General features: G+C 43.8%; 1 protein-coding gene across 3 annotated transcripts in view; it reads left to right on the top strand.

The window, feature by feature from the left end:
• LOC138949824 (uncharacterized) overlaps positions 1 to 18,429 on the top strand; it is a 209,577-nt gene that overhangs the window by 163,769 nt on the left and 27,379 nt on the right. The gene's annotated exons all lie outside the window — the stretch shown is intronic.

Raw genomic sequence — 18,429 nt, 5'->3', positions numbered from 1 at the left:
TTATGTTTAGGGCAGTGTCTAACTGTTCGAGGGCTATGTGTGAGAGGTTCTTCCTGTAGATCGAATCCTTCAGAAACCACGGTCACCTGAGATCCACTGTCTATGAGGCACGTGGATTTTACTCCATCGATCGTAATAGGAGACTCACAGCATGGTCCGATTAAAGCCTGCAATGTTCCCTCAACTGCTACCTGCGTGTTTCCGACTTCTAACTCAGCCAGAACGTCCTGTGACGTCACCACAGCAGTGTTCTTGCGGGAAGTGTTGCGCAGAGTGAGGTACACCTGCGAATCGCGTTGACCAGGATGGGTGATAACGTCGGCTGACAAAACTTCCACGTTATCAGGGAGCCACTCCATCGAGCGAGGCAACACTCGAACATCTTGGACAGGCCTGCTTCCACTCTCGAGACTTCCTCTCAGGTCCACTGACCCTGACGGCGGAATCTCGAGCACAAAGTTACAGTTTAGCCTGACCGGATGTAGCTGACGACCTCCATGCTCTAGATGATCTGCAGCCAAGCGCCAGGTCGACTGCAATGATGATGGGGTGGTGACGACTGCATCCTGGGCCCCCGCGTTCCCCTCAGCGGTGGCCCTGTCTAGTTTAACGGAAGCGTAGGCAGGCCTTTCTTCTGTCTCCACTCATTTGTTTTCCTCTTCTTCTCTCTTTCCCGTTCCGCGACTAGTTTCGCGTTTGCTTTGTTTGGGCAATCGCGGTAAAAATGAGAGTCCTCTCCGCACTTATAACAGTATAAATTCCTGTTCCCTCGGGTTGTAGTTTCGGCAGAGTGAGCCCCTGAGTTGGCGTGGCTGACCTCTCCACCCCTCCGTCCCTTCGCTGGCTCGAGATCTTGTATCTGGCGAAGGTACCGATAGAGATCCTCGAACGGCGGAGTGGCCTCGCCTGGTATTCCAAATTTGTTCCGGCATTCAAGAGCCAGGAGTGGGTTGTTACACCCCTTGGAGAAGGCGTAATACAGGCGCCGTTTCAGTTCTTCCGCCTGGAACTTTCCCCGCTCTTGAAGATCGTTCATCCGAGAGTAGAGGACAAGGAGAAAGTCCACCAAAGCCTGGTCTTTCTTCGGCTTTAATTGGCAGATTTCGAGGTACTCCTCTTCTGGCGACTTGATCACCCCGAAGAGTGTTGTCAGGTGTTTCAACACCTCTTTCGCGTCGTTGGTTTGCAGGTCGTTGACCTGCTTCAGTGCAGCTCCTCGCAGGCTACGACGAAGGAATGCCCCCTTGTCGTGGATGGCGTCGTCATCTATAGTCTGCGACACCTGCTGACGCCACTCCTCAAAGCTCACCTCCTGGTTGTTGGTCGGAGGGAGCCCTGTGAAAACCTTTAGTTTAGGAGTGTTCAGGGTTGGCTGGACATTAACCCTGACGTCCCTCGTCTGTGCGGTCTGCACCTGTTGATGAAGAGTTCTCATCTGCTCTTCGTGCCGTAGCTGCATGGCCGCCATCTGCTCCTGAAGAGCCTTGATTTGAGCTGCAGCACCCTCTCCGTCACCTGCACCAGCGCCGGTATTCTCCGTCGTGGACATGATGACTCCACTGGGCTGGACTGGCTAGAGTCCTATACTACTGATTTTTTTGGTTTTTGTTGTTGACAGACTAGTCCCTTATTGGGCGCCAGAAAATGTAAACCCCTTCTCACAATCTGGGTTTAACAGGGTTGGACTCGTCCGTCACAAACTCGTAAAAGAAACAGTTGTTGTAATTTTGACGTTTATTCTCTTCTTCTAAAACTAGATTGACATTAACTCTCACGTTACTAGACTAAACAAAGAATGACTAAAAGGAAAATATAGAAATAAGGAAAGAAAGGAAAAGGACTCTAGCCAGCATGTGCATCCTGAAATCAACAAACATTCAAATGCAATCAATTACACGGCTAGAAAACATAATCAACATCATTCAAAACGAACATCAGAACAAATATCTTATTTTGACAACACACTTTGATTAACAGTCATCGGATCAAAACACTGCCCACTGGTTAACAACATTTTATCAGAACATCGCCCAAATGAACTAGAACCACAAGCGAACTCACTGCCAATCTTACAGTTTGGAGTATACGCTATCTTCTGTTAATATGCTTATGGATTAGACTTCATTAATTGGATCCAAAACATAAGGAACACAAGTCTAAATCAATTCCAATTCGCACACAATGGAACTTAATTGTCCATCAGAATGAGACACAACTTATCCGAAAAAGGATTAAAGTCTCATAGAGCCCAAAGACTCATTTACTCATATATCTGTTAGTTCTTTCATAAATCACTAACTTTCCGAGTACATCGTTCAATGGCATTTTTTCTGATCTCAAGTTTACAACCATGACAACCAATATGATCCTCGTATTAATCTTTCATTCAGTTACATATTACACATTACATATTTCTCACAAAAGGACAAACACTTTCCGCCGCATCATTACATAGTTTTTCCTGCCTTTCTCCACGAAGAAAGATAACGCATTACTTTGTTCTTCTAACAATAAAAACTATAATTCTTAACTATGCTTAGCTACTGACAGACAGACTCAAAACAAAGCAAAGATTGGCCATACTTAATCCACATTCCGATAGGAGAACCATAATACCTAGCGTCACAAATTGCAGATCAAGTATAAGAATTACATCATGCTTTTACAAAATAACATTAGAAAAATATCCGCTGTTTCATACATCATACACTTATAATCGCATAACGATAAAAAGTAACAAAATGAAATAATCCACAACATACCTTAGTCAGGAAGCACAGAGAAAAAGAGAACACGTCTTTCCTTGACGGTGGATTTTGTGAAAGTGAGGTCTTTCTCACGGTTCTTCATGCCTGGAACTTTTCTTAACTATTTACTGTAATTAACAATGACTGCGCGCAATAACCGCGGCGGCCTGGAACTCTGGTGACACGGCGTTGTTTGGAAAATGTAATAGCTGTGGACAGGCTTACGGTAAGAGACACACACACACGTGCACAGTATTGTGACCAACATTAATACAGACTACAAGGACGAACACTACAGTAAACACTACTGTGGTTACACCTCCAAGAAATACTATTCAATAGTCTCGCACTGTGTCGTAGTTACCTCCAAGAAATACTATTCAATAGTCTCGCATTGTGTCGTAGTTACCTCCAAGAAATACTATTCAATAGTCTCGCATTGTGTCGTAGTTACCTCCAAGAAATACTATTCAATAGTCTCGCATTGTGTCGTAGTTACCTCCAAGAAATACTATTCAATAGTCTCGCATTGTGTCGTAGTTACCTCCAAGAAATACTATTCAATAGTCTCGCATTGTGTCGTAGTTACCTCCAAGAAATACTATTCAATAGTCTCGCATTGTGTCGTAGTTACCTCCAAGAAATACTATTCAATAGTCTCGCATTGTGTCGTAGTTACCTCCAAGAAATACTATTCAATAGTCTCGCATTGTGTCGTAGTTACCTCCAAGAAATACTATTCAATAGTCTCGCATTGTGTCGTAGTTACCTCCAAGAAATACTATTCAATAGTCTCGCATTGTGTCGTAGTTACCTCCAAGAAATACTATTCAATAGTCTCGCATTGTGTCGTAGTTACCTCCAAGAAATACTATTCAATAGTCTCGCATTGTGTCGAACTGAACAATGCTGTAAGTTGTGTAAAAACAGAGGGATCGTTGGCCAGTTTCATTTCATTGAGGAAATGCTTCACAGTCTGCACTCATTTTTTCTTCTCTCCCCCTCCCCCCCCCTCCCCCACCAAATTGTATTTATGGTGTCTGTGTTGTGAGGTCTGTGCCAGCAAGGGGATGTAAACAGTGTTGAGTCGGTAGGTATGAACATGTCGGGTGAGTCTGTTGTTGACTGAATGACACTGATTTTTGTGCTGTGGTGTCATCAAAAACAAGAAGACTGAAAGACTGTTTTTTCTTGGGAAAAAATCCTGTAGAATACAGTCATGAGACCAGGAAGGAGATAGGTAATCAACATTTCGCTGCCTCCGGTTTTGCAGTCATAATAATAACAATGATTGTGGTGTTGCGAGCTCTGTTAAAACTCCCGGCAGCCTCTCTGCGGCCATTCCTTTTTTCCCCTTGGCCTAAAACCATTCTTTGTGGAAAAAGAAAAAAGTTTTGAAAGTTGCAGTAATACCCTTACAGTTATGGATGTTACAGACTAAAAGGACCTAATTTGAAACGACGTTTCCGGTGAAGGGAAAGCATCCACCGCCCTATTTCGCTGGAGCTAGTGATTCTATTTCTGTAAATCCCTTAGTCCTAGTCTTTTCTCCTTCGTTATTGATATTGGTGACGTACAGCGGAGTGGGATCTTAGAGCACTGTGACAAAGGACACTCCATTGGTTGGACTTTTTTCAAAGTAAATTTCTGATCCAGCTTTTCTCTAAAATAAATCCAATTTCAAGAGGAAATTCTATTCTCTTTGATATTAGTCACGCTTTTATGTGTGATCTTCGAGAGAAAAAAACATTTCTAGACTAGCTTTGGAATTGCAAGTAAGCTATTTGTTAGCTAGTCCGTTCATTTTTAGATTTTAAGGCTAAAGCAGTGACTAACAATATGATACATATACAATTACTGACTGTATTTTAACGACATTGTAACTTCACTGTTATACTTCTGTCTGTTTGTCTGTCTGTCTGTCTGTCTGTCTCTCTCTCTCTCTCTCTCTCTCTCTCTCTCTCTCTCTCTCTCTCTCTCATTCGCTCATTCGCTCTCTCTTTCTCTCTGTCTCTCTCGCTCTGCTTCTTTTTTCACGCACGCACGCACGCACGCACGCGAGCGCGCGCACACACACACACACACACACACCACACACACCACACACACACACACACACACAGGATCCATCAGTGTATTCCCAAACAGAGGGAAATTGCAGGGAAGACCTCGTGTTTAGGGAGGAGGGTGGAAAGCAAAGTGAGGATACTTATTCCAAATGGAGTCTTGTCATTATGCTTGTGGAGGGAAATGAGATGTTTTCCCTGCTCTTTTCGGGGCTGGTTTGGGAGGAAGGGGCAGGGAAGCTGTTAGCATAAAGAGCCAAGCGGGGGAACATCCCTCCTGTTTTCGTTACCAGGTTTTGCTCATATTGCACCGAGTCACGTGGAAGGCCTTCGCTACAGGAATCAAGACCATAGTCTTCAATACTGACATATCGGTCATATTCAACAATAAGAACAAATGTCACACGCTTTCCTTCTTTGCCACTACTAAAGCAAACGTGTGCAAGATTGTATGTTACACGCTTTGGAGCATGTGCAAGAACGGATTCAAACTCGAAATCGTCCCTCCAAAAGCCCCAAAATGCACACACGACTTTTATTTCTCCTGCTGTTGTCGTGTCTTCTCTTTACAAATTCTTCAACGCTGAGAATACTGAAAACGGCATCCCAGACTACAGTACTGTTTCCATACGCCAGTTTAGCTTCTCTTGGAAAGTGGCTCGCTCAGGAGGCCTGTTAGTCTGAAACTAGAAGGACAGAGTTCTGAACATAGATGACAAAGACCCCGGAAAGAACAAACATTTCGCGGATGCAGACACAGAAAGACGTCATGAAGAATGGAATGCTTCAAAAGATACAGACTGTGACGATGACTGTGACGTCATTCACATATACCGAGACGTCATTCATAGTTGTTCGTTCACTTTCGTCAAAAAGTAGATCTCTCCACAATGGCTGCTCCTGTGTTTAGGTTTATCAAGCGTGAGTACGCAAAACGTGTTTGTTCTCTCCTCTGTTGAAGCTGTGAGACATAATCGCCATTACGAGCTAGTCGTGTGACAGAGAGTGTTCTTGCACACTCGACTGCTGCTGTTTCACTCCGGCTAAAGCCGTCGTGAAACATCTACAGTCTCGTGTGCAAGAAAACTCTCTGTCACACGACTAGCTCGTAATAGCGGGTAATATATATTAGACAAAACAAAACAAAAATTTGCCTTTAGGCCTGCCTCACAATTACAAAGCAATATTGCACAAGGACACAGAAAGATTAAACATTAGGTTAAACATCGTGTATCGTAACAATATTGCACGAAGACGTATACAGATTAAACATTAGTATCGTAACAATATTGCACAAAGACGTACACAGATTAAACATTAGGTTAAACATCGTGTATCGTAACAATATTGCACGAAGACGTATACAGATTAAACATTAGGTTAAGCATCGTGTATCGTAACAATATTGCACAAAGACGTATACAGATTAAACATTAGGTTAAGCATCGTGTATCGTAACAATATTGCACGAAGACGTATACAGATTAAACATTAGGTTAAACATCGTGTATCGTAACAATATTGCACGAAGACGTATACAGATTAAACATTAGGTTAAACATCGTGTATCGTAACAATATTGCACGAAGACGTATACAGATTAAACATTAGGTTAAACATCGTGTATCGTAACAATATTGCACGAAGACGTATACAGATTAAACATTAGGTTAAACATCGTGTATCGTAACAATATTGCACGAAGACGTATACAGATTAAACATTTTGTTAAACATCGTGTATCGTAACAATATTGCACAAAGACGTATACAGATTAAACATTAGGTTAAACATCGTGTATCGTAACAATATTGCACAAAGACGTATACAGATTAAACATTAGGTTAAGCATCGTGTATCGTAACAATATTGCACGAAGACGTATACAGATTAAACATTAGGTTAAACATCGTGTATCGTAACAATATTGCACGAAGACGTATACAGATTAAACATTAGGTTAAACATCGTGTATCGTAACAATATTGCACGAAGACGTATACAGATTAAACATTAGGTTAAACATCGTGTATCGTAACAATATTGCACGAAGACGTATACAGATTAAACATTAGGTTAAACATCGTGTATCGTAACAATATTGCACGAAGACGTATACAGATTAAACATTAGGTTAAACATCGTGTATCGTAACAATATTGCACGAAGACGTATACAGATTAAACATTAGGTTAAACATCGTATATCGTAACAAGACAGTCAGAATATTCAAGAAAAGTGTCCAACATTAACTCTCATTCCACAGTTTACCATGTAATTATCGCCCTTGAAGATTCAAATGAAGAGTACGGAGAAAAAGGAGAAAAGACCCAGGAAACCACGGCAAAACTAGACGATGTGCCGAGTAAGCAGAAGCGCCATTGCTTTGCCACAGTCGTCCAGCAGCCGAGGTACTGCATGCCCCCAGCGAAGGACTTCTCGGTAGTGTTACATCAGCTTTGCCACAGTCGTCCAGCAGCCGAGGTACTGCATGCCCCCAGCGAAGGACTTCTCGGTAGTGTTACATCAGCTTTGCCCCAGTCGTCCAGCAGCCGAGGTACTGCATGCCCCCAGCGAAGGACTTCTCGGTAGTGTTACATCAGCTTTGCCACAGTCGTCCAGCAGCCGAGGTACTGCATGCCCCCAGCGAAGGACTTCTCGGTAGTGTTACATCAGCTTTGCCACAGTCGTCCAGCAGCCGAGGTACTGCATGCCCCCAGCGAAGGACTTCTCGGTAGTGTTACATCAGCTTTGCCACAGTCGTCCAGCAGCCGAGGTACTGCATGCCCCCAGCGAAGGACTTCTCGGTAGTGTTACATCAGCTTTGCCACAGTCGTCCAGCAGCCGAGGTACTGCATGCCCCCTGCGAAGGACTTCTCGGTAGTGTTACATCAGCTAACGTGAGCTGAATGTAACGGACGTAAAGCTTTCGTCCTAAAACCCAGTACTGAGATGACAAGAGTTTATGGCCCAAATCGATGTTTCACAAAATGTGTAATCCTGTTGGAAGGAAATTCTCTGTCCGACATAAACTCAACTTTCTCAGCAAATGTCTTCCAAACAGTTGTATCCTGATGCGGGATCAGTTTGAGTTGAAATCAGGACAGGCCAACAGTCGCTGCTGTCAAAGGTTGTAAGGAGAGACGTCCAGATGAGGGCAGTGATGAGAGGTTAGACGTACTTGTGTTTTTCCTTCTCCTTTCTGTTTTAGGGCGAGAATCAAACTATGGGGTTTATCGTTCATGGTGAATTTTTTACAAAACAATACATGCGAAAGAACCGTAATGTTCCATGACCAAGTCAATTTGCCAGAGCGACAGATCCTGTCACATGCAAATGATTACATTTCTAGATCTTGCGAACATGACACGACTTTTGAACTCAAACCCCAGACACAGTTTTGTTTACCGGCACTCACACTCACACACACACAAACAAACAAACAAACAAACAAAAAACACACACACACACACACACATATATACTAGAGGAATACCCGGCTTCGCCGGGGTGAATCGCGAGACAGAGACAGACAGCGTGGCGGTTCATCACAATCACCTCTGCAGGCGAAGTCCTGTCAAACGGGATTGAGAATTTTAGAGCTTATTTCTTAGCCCTATATTATCTGTTGTGGCTTCTCAAATGCCAGAACATACAGACAGACAAAAGCCGCTAGACCCCATCACAAACAGAACTCTACAATCCACAGGTTTTTGCCCACACACACACACAAACACACACACAGAGAAGCCGTATATATATATATGTATATCTATATCTATAAATATATAGAGATAGGTGAGAGTGTATTTTTCGCGTGGCTATAAATTGATTCGACCTTTTCACTTTGACAGTAAGAACAACTTACGGGTGCAAGGGAAGCGTTCTGGACAGCGCAGTGACATTCTAAAAATAGTAACTCAGAAACGGGAATTTGGGGTGAACGGCGCGAGACAGAGACAGACAGCGTGGCGGTTCACCACAATCACCTTTGAAGGCGAAGTCCTGTCAAACGGGATTGAGAATTTTAGAGCTTATTTCTTAGCCCTATATTATCTGCTGTGGCTTCTCACATGCCAGAACATACAGACAGACAAAAGCCGCTAGACCACATCACAAACAGAACTCTACAATACACAGGTTTTTGCCCACACACACACACAAACACACACACACACAGAGAAGCCGTATATATATGCATATCTGTATCTATAAATATATAGAGATAGGTGAGAGTGTATTTTTCGCGTGGCTATAAATTGATTCGACCTTTTCACTTTGACAGTAAGAACAACTTACGGGTGCAAGGGAAGCGTTGTGGACAGCGCAGTGGACAGCGCAGTGACATTCTAAAAATAGTAATAGTAACTTACAAACGGGAAAGCCACACGAAGGAAGGGAGATAAACGCCAAACACTGGAGAAGATAAGGAAGAGTTACTTATAATGGTGAAATGAACACAAAAACCAAAATCAGTTCAGCGCTGCGCGCTGAGAGCACGTGTTGAAATATCTCATCGATGATATTGTGTCCGGGGTGTAGCTGAATACTGTAGTGTCCTGTATGCAGACGATGCATCTAACATGTTGGGAATTATCTCCCTTGTTTGACTGTTGCATGCTGGTTGTAAGCCCGGACACATCATGGAAGCATACATCTGAATACATGATTGGAACTCAGAGTTCGGTTGTCCATTACCTCTGTTCTTAGAGAACGTATGGTGTTTGAGTGTGTGCGAGCATGGGCCAAGTCACATACAACAACACTACAATTGGCGACGAGGATAAAGGTATTTATCTTGTGTAATTCTTGTCGGACTTACGGTGACAAGAAACGTGCGCACCACGTGTGACTGAAAAAAAATGGAGAACATTCCATGTGTCAGCGTGTTTGACCCAAAAGGTGAACCTTCTCTGGTATCGGCGAGATGGGAGCGATGGGGGAAGAGTTTCAACATCTACCTGGTTGCATTGGGGGATGTTGCGGGTGCAAGAAAGAAGGCACTTTTGCTTCACTGTGGAGGGTCGGAACTGCAGGAGATTTTCGAAACGTTCGAGTTTGCTGGGGATGACGTCACACCGGATAACTGTTCTTACGCACAGGCGCTCGAAGCTCTCAATAAGCATTTCGGTGCGCAGCGAAATGACACTTTTGAAAGAAATGTCTTTCGACAGATGGCCCAAAAGGAAGGTGAAGCTACTGCACAGTTCATCACTAGACTTCGCCAACAAGCAAAGCATTGTAACTTTGGACCAACCCTGGGTGAGAATATCAGAGATCAAGTAATCGACAAGTGTGCTGACAAACGTTTGAAGGCCAAACTTCTGGAGAGAATGAACTTAACTTTGCCAGTACTGATGCAGATTTCACAGGCGCATGAAGCTGCAAGTGGTTTTGTCAGACAGATGACGCCTTCAACTTCAACTGATGCAGCAGATTCTCAACTCGTTGGAGCTGTGGGTGGTAGATCGTCTTCGAAATATGTGAAGGAGAGACAGACCCGTGCCTCTAGACACAAAGTGGAGAAGAAAAAGGGTGCTTGTTTCCGATGTGGGCAGAACACTCACCATGCCAAGGATCCAACATGTCCCGCCATGGGGAAGACATGTAGACTAGCTGTGCCAAAAACTGAACCATTTCGCTGTTGTGTGTAAAAGTGGCAAAAATACTCGAGCGAATGCCTTGAATGTTGTGCATGATCATGATGATGATGATAGTGACCATGACTATTCTTTCAAAGTGGGTGACAGAAAACTGGAAATGATACATGTTGTAGTGGGAGGAGTTCAGATCTGTGCAGGCATTGATTCCGGGGCTAGTGCTAACGTTTTAGACAAACAAAAGTGGGAGGCTTTGAAGAAGAAAAAAATTGTCTGTAAAACAGAAGCAAAGAAAGATGAAAAAGTCCTGTATGCCTACGGATCTGAGCGGCCTCTTACAATAATTGGTACATTTGAAGCTGAGGTTTCTCTGTCAGCGTTGCCAGATCAGAACAAGCATGTTGCCAAGTTTGTTGTCATTGAAGAAAAAGGAATTTCTCTTTTGGGGAGGGAAACTTCTGAAAAACTGGGTGTTCTGAAAGTTGGATTGCCAAAAGAAATACATGCTGTTGGTTCTATTTTGACAGAAAGTACAGAGAAGCCTGAGATGCAATTTGAAAGTTTGTACAATGGTCTTGGCAAACTGAAAAATCACAAAGTGACCTTGCATGTGAAAAATGACGTCAAACCAGTCATTCAGGCCGCAAGACGCATTCCGTTCAGTCTGCGTTCTAAAGTAGAACAAAAGATCAAAGAACTGACAGAGCTTGATATTATTGAGCGTGCCGAGGGGCCTACATCGTTTGTAAGTCCCATTGTTGTGGTACCAAAGGCTCAAGGGAACGACATACGGCTGTGTGTTGATATGAGACAGGCGAATGAGGCCATAGAACGGGAACGGTTTCCCATGCCGACTGTTGAGGAAACGCTCCTAGAGATGAACGGTAGCAAGTTCTTTTCAAAACTAGATTTGAACATGGGATTTCATCAGTTAGAGCTAGACGCAGAATCGCGACCGATCACAACTTTTGCAACACATGTCGGTTTGTTCCGCTACAAACGTCTCATGTTTGGAGTGACAAGCGCTCCAGAAATCTATCAGTATACGATTCAAAACGTACTCCGCGATTGCACAGGCGCGCGAAACATGACGGATGATATAATCATCTATGCCGAGACACTAGAAGAGCATGACCGCAGGTTAGCCAAAGTCTTAGCAACACTGAAAGACGCAGGACTCACACTTAACAAGAAGAAGTGCATTTACCGCATGACAGAACTACAGTTCATGGGCTTTCTGCTCTCAGAAAAAGGGATTGGGCCCACATCTGTAAAGGTCGAAGCAGTGAAAAATGCACAACCGCCAAAAAGTGCATCTGAGGTCAAAAGTTTCCTAGGTCTGGTAAACTTTAGTGCGCGTTTCATCAGTCATCTTGCGACAAAGTCAGAACCGTTGCGAAAACTCACACGCAAAAACGTTCAGTTCAAATGGGAAAAGGAACAGCAACAAGCGTTCGATCTTCTGAAGACGGAGCTTGAAAGTGCAGGTACTCTCGCTTACTTTGATCAAAAAGCTGAGACAAGAGTTGTCGCTGACGCGAGTCCAGTAGCTCTAGGTGCAGTACTGGTACAGATCCAGAATGGAGAAAAACGCGCAATCTACTACGCAAGTAGAAATTTGACTGATGTAGAACGTCGGTATTCTCAAACTGAAAAAGAGGCCCTAGCACTCGTTTGGGCATGCGAGAGATTTCATCAGTATCTCTTCGGAATGGATTTCATTCTTGAAACTGATCACAGACCGCTGGAGTTCATTTACTCAAAACGCTCAAAACCGTCTGCGCGCATAGAAAGATGGGTTCTCAGGTTACAGAACTATCACTTCACGGTCCAGTACAAACCTGGTGCCCAAAACATAGCAGATCCGTTGTCACGTTTAGTGAAGCATGATGAACGTAGCCGCAGGCAGACTCAAAATCCAGCTGAAGAATACATTTCTTTTGTCGCACACACTAGCGTTCCATCTGCATTGACGATGCAGGAACTTGAAGAGGCGTCAGAAATTGACACAGAAATCATTGCGCTGAGGCAGTGCATTCAGACAGACAAATGGCAGAACTGTCCAAACCAAACATACAAAGCACTCAAAGATGAGTTCACTTGTTTTGGCAAGCTAGTGCTTCGAGGTTGTAGGATTGTCATTCCACATGCACTCCGACATCGCGCCATGAAAATAGCCCATGAAGGTCATCAAGGCATAGTGAAGACCAAAGAGAGATTGCGAAGCAAGGTCTGGTGGCCAGGAATTGATCACGACACAGAAAAACAGATCAAGGCATGTCACGAATGCCAAATTGTTAGCCAGCCAGCACCACCTGAACCACTGAAGTGTAGGAAATTCCCGGACGGCCCTTGGGAAGATCTAGCCATTGACATACTCGGACCGCTTCCGACTGGAGAGTCCATTCTCGTTGTAGTTGATTACTACAGTCGTTTTTTCGAAACGGTCGTTTTGAGGTCCACTGTAACGAAGCAGATCATTCAAGCGTTAGACAACATTTTCACAACACATGGTTTGCCCGTTACCCTCACTTCTGACAACGGACCTCAGTTCGTTTCTGAGGATTTCTCCCAGTACATGAAAACGAACAACATTGTGCACATCCACACAACACCGTTGTGGCCACAGGCCAATGGCGAAGTAGAGCGTCAAAACAGAACACTCATGAAAGCCATTAAGATTGCACATTCAGAAGGCAAAGATTGGAAACGGGAGTTGAACACATTCCTGTTTGCGTACCGCACTACAACACATCAAACAACAGGAGTTAGCCCCGCAGAACTATTGTTCAAACGTAAGCTCCGAAGCAAGTTACCTGAGATTGACAGAGACACAAAAACAACACTCGATGAGTCAGTTCGCGACCGAGACAAATTGAAGAAAGAACAAAGGAAAGAGTATGCGGACACAAAACGAAATTCACAGACATCAGAAACAAGTGTTGGGGACGAAATCTTACTTCAGAAAAAGAAACAAGACAAGTTCAGTACTCAGTTTGAACCGGAACCATACAAGGTGATTGAACGGACAGGAACACAGGTCACAGTTGAATCGCCTAGTACAGGTGCAAGGTACAGACGGAACGTATCACACACAAAGCCCTATGTCAGGGAACAGTCATTAGATCCAGATGATTGTGAAAAACACACTGACAATTCTTCAGTTGAAAATGCATCAATTGGAAGCTCTGAAACCGATACACCCGCTGTTCGTGTTTCAATGCGTCCGAGACGAATGCCGGAAAAACTACAAGATTATGTTGTCGGACTCGTTCAACATTAAGAATCAGAATAATTTGAGTTTATATGTGTGTGCTTCTAAAAAGTGAATTTTCATGTATCTGTTTATTCTGTATGGAAATGATTACATGAAACTGTTGTCTGTATTTTAAGGCTCTTCGTTCGATGATTTATTGATGTGGAAATATCAAGATTGTTTTGTTCTAAAAAGAAAAGGAGAGATGTAGTGTCCTGTATGCAGACGATGCATCTAACATGTTGGGAATTATCTCCCTTGTTTGACTGTTGCATGCTGGTTGTAAGCCCGGACACATCATGGAAGCATACATCTGAATACATGATTGGAACTCAGAGTTCGGTTGTCCATTACCTCTGTTCTTAGAGAACGTATGGTGTTTGAGTGTGTGCGAGCATGGGCCAAGTCACATACAACAACACTACAAATACGGTGTCCAAATTTGAAAAAGATCCACCGAGAACTTTGGCGTTGTGATGTGGTGTAGCGGCTATGGTGTGTCGGTATGGGGGCCCGGGTAGCTGAGGTGGAACCAAAATAGCTGAGGTGGAACCAAAATCGGTTCAGCGCTGCGCGCTGAGAGCACGTGTTGAAATATCTCATCGATGAGGTTGTGTCAGGGGTCTCTCTGAATAAGCCCACCAAATTTGAAGCAGATCCATCGAGAACTTTGGCCGTGCATGGCGAATACACACATACACAGATACACAGACACAGACACACACACAGACACAAGTCGTATATATATATATATATTTGGCAGTGCAGACAGCAGTAGCACAGCAAGTGACAGATGCAAAGACAAGCGAATGTTTGCAGAACCTACCAACCCAACCCGACCCCCCAAAGAGATTTCATGGCACAGCAAATTGACTGAGTGACAGATCTCCAAGCTAAACAAATGTTTGTCAATTCCCTTTCTCTGTGGGCCTGGTCACACTCCCCGATCAGTCAAGACAGTTCGTTGCGTCACTCTTCCGGTCAGGGAACATCAACAACGGCTCTTGCTCGCTACTGTCTTTTTATATTTAGTCAAGTTTTGACTAAATATTTTAACATCGAGGGGGAATCGAAACGAGGGTCGTGGTGTATGTGCGTGTGTCTGTCTGTCTGTCTGTCTGTCTGTGTGTGTGTGTAGAGCGATTCAGACTAAACTACTGGACCGATCTTTATGAAATTTGACATGAGAGTTCCTGGGTATGAAATCCCCGAACGTTTTTTTCATTTTTTTGATAAATGTCTTTGATGACGTCATATCCGGCTTTTCGTGAAAGTTGAGGCGGCACTGTCACGCCCTCATTTTTCAACTAAATTGGTTGAAATTTTGGTCAAGTAATCTTCGACGAAGCCCAGACTTCGGTATTGCATTTCAGCTTGGTGGCTTAAAAATTAAGTAATGACTTTGGTCATTAAAAATCTGAAAATTGTAAAAAAAAAATAAAAATTTATAAAACGATCCAAATTTACGTTTATCTTATTCTCCATCATTTGCTGATTCCAAAAACATATAAATATGTTATATTTGGATTAAAAACAAGCTCTGAAAATTAAATATATAAAAATTATTATCAAAATTAAATTGTCCAAATCAATTTAAAAACACTTTCATCTTATTCCTTGTCGGTTCTTGATTCCAAAAACATATAGATATGATATGTTTGGATTAAAAACACGCTCAGAAAGTTAAAACAAAGAGAGGGACAGAAAAGCGTGCTATCCTTCTTAGCGCAACTACTACCCCGCTCTTCTTGTCAATTTCACTGCCTTTGCCATGAGCGGTGGACTGACGATGCTACGAGTATACGGTCTTGCTGAAAAATGGCATTGCGTTCAGTTTCATTCTGTGAGTTCGACAGCTACTTGACTAAATATTGTATTTTCGCCTTACGCGACTTGTTTTTTTTCTGAGGGCCAGTTGGAAACCACAGGAAATCACATTTCCACCGTGCCGGCTTCTGATTGATTAGGTCACACCATTTATTTTATTTTTATTTTTATTTTTATTTTTTGTTTTGTTTTGATTTTTTGTGTGTGTGGGGGGGGGGGGGGGGTCTGATTTTTCACAATTACAACACACTAGTCCGTGTTGCATGATTTGATCAGGCGTGTTTTTTAGTTTTAGAAGGGTGGAATGGGGTTGGGGGTGAGGGTAGGCTGTCATTGTTGGGGATGGAGGTCGGGGGGGCGGGGGGTCCTCCCCTCCCCTCCCCTCCCCTCCCCTCCCCTCCCCTCTTCTCCTCTCCTCTCTTCTCTCAGTGTTGTCAGCTGAGGATTGGCGCCCTGCCCTTGTCTTCGTGTGGAACTGTGAGAGTGTCCCGTGTGCAGTGCTCTGGTCTGGTCCACTGTGACAGAATCGAGCAATTGTAACATTTTGTAAGAGGTAATTGCCGGCGTGGTCAGTATTCTTTGAATGAAAATAATGATAGACTAGTTAATACACTGGGGGTTTCTTTCACAGTATTTCCAATCAAAAGGCAAGACTTCGTCATGTCTTCCGTTTCTGTGTCCGTCCGTTTGTTCCACAGGCGTGATTGCAAAACAGACTGGGGAAGACTGCTTCTCATAACAAACTCCACATGTACCTTTCGTGTTGATGTTCACGATGAGTTTGTTGGTGGTGAAGTCAATGGCGGATTAAAGATCAGTTGTTTTCCCCATCATGCGCATCAAACAGCTTGATTGTCCTTTCACCAGTGATTGTTCTGTGGACTGCAGATCCTCGCCATCCCCACCCTCTAGTTGATTGTGACGAGCAGCATTGTAACGTTTTACCCATTCACGTGGCGACCCTCCTTGTTACCTGGGGCAGAGGCACATGTTGAGGCTTTCCCCAAGTGGTGGCAAACTCGCATTTGATTTGGAGCAAGAATCCAGTCAAGGCTTTGTCCGTTTTTTTAGCCGATAATTTCTAGTGCAGGAGACATTTGGTGTGTGTGGGGAGGGGGGGGGGGAGGTGGTGAAAATAGGGCATCGGGGATTAGGGAAGGTGTGTTGGGTGGGATGGGGCATCACGATTCATTGAGAGTGTGTGTTTGTGTGTGTGAGTTTGGGGGGTGATGAATATAGGGCATCAAGAGTGAGGAAGGTGTTTGTGGGGGGGGGGGGGGGGGGGGAGGAAGGGTGTAAGGATCATCAAGTACAGGTGTACCAAATATAAAAAGTCATCAAGGCTTCGAGAATTCAATTCAACATTGTCATGGTCCACTTTAATCTCATTAGCTTGTGGAATGAGTTCAGGCTGTGTCATTCAAGCAGTTTGCTTCACTTTCTGGACTGGGTGGCCGAGTGGTAATGCACTTGCGCTCGGAAGCGAGAGGTTGCGAGTTCGACCCTGGGTCAGGGCGTTAGCAATTTTCTCCCCCCTTTCCTAACCTAGGTGGTGGGTTCAAGTGCTAGTCTTTCGGGTGAGACGAAAAACCGAGGTCCCTTCGTGTACACTACATTGGGGTGTGCACGTTAAAGATCCCACGATTGACAAAAGGGTCTTTCCTGGCAAAATTGTATAGGCATAGATAAAAATGTCCACCAAAATACCCGTGTGACTTGGAATGATAGGCCGTGAAAAGTGGAATACGCGCGATATAAGCCTCATATTGATTGATTGACTTTCACAAGGCATAGCTTGGGGAGAGAGGTGGGGGGGGGGGGGAATTGGAGGTGGGGCGGGGGGGGGGGGGGGGGGTTGTTTGTGGGACAGTAGTGATGCAAATAAATATTGTGCCCGAAGGAAAAGGCAAGTGAGGCAGCTAGAACTGAAACGGGTTTTGATTGTTCAACCTCTGTACATGTTATATTGTTTTATATTCAATGTCAGTGTCTTCTGCTGGAAGAAATAGGTCAGGTTAGCAGTCTTTTAACAGTTTAATTTTAAACAACTAAAAAACACAGAGGCAGGAATGTGTTCTGCCATTCAAGAAGAAATCATAACTTAGATTTATGTTCGCCACAGATTTTGTTGTTGTTTGGTCTAGAATCACCTTGACATTGATACCTGCAATTTCCTCTGACTTTCATTTCACCTCTGTAACAAAAGGGTACATGTCAATTATTGCTGGCAGTCAGAACATTGTGAGGATGATGAATGTGTTTTCCCTGTGTCTGGACTCCTGCAAGCTCTTAGTCATCTGACAGCATCCTTCCTGTAGTTGTTGTATATAGGGCTGAGCCCGGTGATTACTGTCTCTTGCCATCTATATCCTACTCTGCTTACTGTCTCTTGCCATCTATATCGTACTCTGCTATGAGTGACACAACCTTTCAACGTTGGAGAGGAGGAAGTATCTTACTGTGCCGTGTGTTGGGTGTCTGTGTGTGTGGATGACTCCGGTATGAGATCCGCCTTGGCATTTCACTCCACTTGCATGATATTAATCAGCGGCCATTGGCGGCGTCTCTTGTTTCACATTGTATTCCTGGTTGTGTGTTTGATGACGAAGTGGCCAGTGGCAAGGTTTGTTTCAGTGTGTGTTCAGTTCAGTCGTCCTATTGACGTCAGTGTGAATGCAGATGCAAGTTCCACCTCATCGTGTGTTCATAAGAATGTTTTGTGTATGCATCCACTTGCCAGTTTGATCTCATTCTGTGCTGTACGGATAATTTAGCCTCATGGTGTTGTGTGTCCATAGGAAAGAGTTGTCTTGTCGCAAGTGTGGTATAGCTATGTATTCAGCGTGATGTGTGACTTCATTGTCTTGTCGCAAGTGTGGTATAGCTATGTATTTAGCGTGATGTGTGACTTTATTGTCTTGTCGCAAGTGTGG

The sequence above is a fragment of the Littorina saxatilis genome, linkage group LG1, assembly GCF_037325665.1.
Source record: "Littorina saxatilis isolate snail1 linkage group LG1, US_GU_Lsax_2.0, whole genome shotgun sequence".
Lineage (NCBI taxonomy): Eukaryota > Metazoa > Mollusca > Gastropoda > Littorinimorpha > Littorinidae > Littorina > Littorina saxatilis.
The sequence above is the reverse complement of the archived record's forward strand: the minus strand, read 5'-3'. Positions and strand labels throughout refer to the sequence as shown.